We start from the raw sequence: 2,912 nt of genomic DNA, 5'->3' as shown, positions 1-2,912 counted from the left end.
GAGTCAAGTGTCCTCATTTTCTTCTTTTTAGGAACTGAATCCATATTTGCACTTCTTAACGAATTTTTTTATTATTTTAACTTAAAAATTGGTTAATTTGTAAATTGTAGGGCAACAACGCTAACAACAGTCAACACTCAACAATACGTGGACTTCGAAAACACAATATTTCGTTAATTGTTTGATAATGATTTATATATAGTAATTGCACATTTCTACCCATGATAGCTGAACACATTACCCAGAATACGATAAATGTAATAATAATAATGTCTGTCAAAAGGTTTCTATTTCCGTCGACGACAGGCTGCTTTTATATGACTTGTTAGATACAAGTATTGTCGCATAGTCTCTAAATACCTAAGACCAGCTTTATGTAAAAAAACTTCTAATTTTGTAACAGACACAAAAAATCTCAGTGGGGGCAATGGCCCTCACTGGCCTCCCTGGTATCTACTTATAATTGTTTTAATTCCTACTGAAACATGTCAGTATTATTGCTATCATAATGGGAATAAAAATAATATTAAAAATGACTATTTTAAGAGACTGAATGTGTGAAATGTAATTGAAAAACATTTTTTAAATAATATGAAAATAAAATAAAAATCCATATTCACTGATTTGTTACCTACATGGTTAAATAGTATTATGTATTAATATCTATATTTTTGAACTCCTTTACTTCATAATTCCCAATTCAAGCACTGTACACAAAAATGCATCAAAGTGAATTGTATTTTATATTATAATATTATATTGAATTACACTAAAGTATTATTTATATTAATACATTTTTTAATAAAATAAATTTGATAATTGATTTGGTTGTAATAATTATAATAACAATAAGGCAAAAAGAAAAAATAATATGAAGTATGAATAAAAAAAAATAATAGTTTCTGTTCTAATTATAAGCCACAAAATGTTTTTATTTAGTTTTGTTGTTATTTACATTAAAACGGAAAACAAATTTTTGGAATTGAAAATTGTTAACCTATAATTAAAACCTAGTTTATATAAATTAAATAATCAACTAGGTAAAAACATTAAATTAGATACTATTAATTTATTTTAGTAGTAGGCAAATTCTTTTCATTTACTAAGTATTTTTATGGTGGCATGACAGTATCAGATACATAACAAAAATAATATAATATTTTATTCAGAGTACGATTTATGTTAATTTGTTATAAGAGATAGGTAGTGTCATTTAATGTTAATAAAACACATTTTGATAGTAAAGTATTTATATTAGAAATGAAGGCCCCAGTGCAGCAACCAGGTACATCTATTTTTCAAAATTCTTGAGGAAACATAAAAAACTATATATACAATTGATAAATATAAGCCAACAATTAAAAACTTAGTGTTATTCTTTTTATAAAAATAAGATGCATAAATTAAACATATTTCCTGTGGTTTAAAACTTTATATTCATGATAATATTTATAAAAACTAAAAACTATGATAATTTTATTTTTGATGGTTGCAATAACCATTTTTGTCCAATTTTGTTTTGACACATAACTGGTTGTTGCAAGAAAATATTTTATTGTGATCAATAAGTTCTCTATTATACATAGGTACTGTATTACGAAATAATAATCATATTATTTTTGATAGTTGATTGATTTTTTTGATTTGAAAAAATGTCAAGTTATTTTTTAGCTAAATAGTAGAAATTATGTCATGGTAATAATATAGAGCACCTATTAGGTTATTAAACACACCATCCCTCAATGCACCAACAAAATAAGAGTACACACATGTCAATAATGAATTATCACTCATTTTTGTTAAGGAAAATTGAAAAAGAAAATATGATCATGAGGCATAACTACCATAACCTTCACAAATATAAAATTGAATGATAATTTAAATTTAAATGAGTAAAAACAACTAAGATAAGTACTTATTTGATCATAAGATGGTGGTAAATACAGAACATTTCTGAGCCTCACCCAAAAGAAAATGTTTTACATTCCTTCTACTGGTCACTGCTAAAATACTAGAACTAGTTATCAAGATAATGACAATATTTACAAATAGTATAAATCAAACAAATAGGTACTTACATACAATAATTATAGATGTGACGTGAAAGAAATCACTGAAACGTGCACGGAACGCTGCATATCGGAAATTAATAAAAGAAACATTGTCGCAGTTGTCAAGTAATAAAAACGTATTAATAAATTATTATACTACTTACTCGTTTTGAACACGACGGGAATCAAATGAAAACAGAATGAGGAGTGCGCGGTCGAAAATTCATTGGCCATTAATGTTCAACACATAATATTATTTAGTTGAAACCACTAATTAACTATTAAGATATAGTTATATTGCTATTATTTGTGAATGGAACCCTCGCTAGTCGCTACATCTCGTCACTGCGTAGTGCCGAGTGCGTGATTGTTGTATTAACTCGAGAGTTTTTTCTTCGTCACGCCGCTCACCTGTATTGTTCTCAGAAAAAACGAAAGCCAACTGCCGACCAATCCGGCGTTAGCCCATAATTATTATACTCAATTATATGATATGTTATCAATGGTAATAGCACAGTTTGTTGCCACGTAATATGTAGTTCCGCCTGCAATATCTACTGTGCAGGGTTCCAAAGTAGTTGATAATTATTTTTATGGTATTTACTCACTATGTAAGACAAAAGCAGAAGTGTTTGTTTAAACTTTAACCGTACACCTCGATAGTTTTTAAATAATAACAATCTATGACAAATTGACAATTAATACTGAAAAACCTAATAATTATTACTATTTATATTTCAATTGTTGACTCACAATTTGATAACGATTAGAAATTAGAAATTGATTAACTAGTGTCAAAGAAAGATTGAATAAAAAAGAACATTAAACTAAAATACCTATATTATGTTATATATTATGAAA

At 26.9% G+C, this 2,912-nt stretch overlaps 1 protein-coding gene across 2 annotated transcripts in view; it reads right to left on the bottom strand.

The window, feature by feature from the left end:
• The window catches only part of LOC111040336 (transcriptional repressor CTCFL-like), an 18,880-nt gene extending 16,379 nt beyond the window's left edge, over positions 1-2,501 (bottom strand). Inside the window, exons 1-2 of one of the 2 annotated variants that reach the window (XM_022324210.1) lie at positions 2,216-2,501; positions 2,079-2,132 (exon numbers count right to left, since the gene is read on the bottom strand). The gene's annotated coding sequence lies outside the window, so the exon portion shown is untranslated. The remainder of the gene's footprint in view (positions 1-2,078; positions 2,133-2,215) is intronic. The other variant, XM_022324208.1, reaches the window with a different exon arrangement.
• Between the last annotated feature and the right edge of the window lie 411 nt (positions 2,502-2,912).

Source organism: Myzus persicae, unplaced genomic scaffold (genome assembly GCF_001856785.1).
Source record: "Myzus persicae strain clone G006 unplaced genomic scaffold, MPER_G0061.0, whole genome shotgun sequence".
Taxonomy (NCBI): Eukaryota; Metazoa; Arthropoda; class Insecta; order Hemiptera; family Aphididae; genus Myzus; species Myzus persicae.
This window is presented reverse-complemented; position numbering and strand designations above follow the sequence as displayed.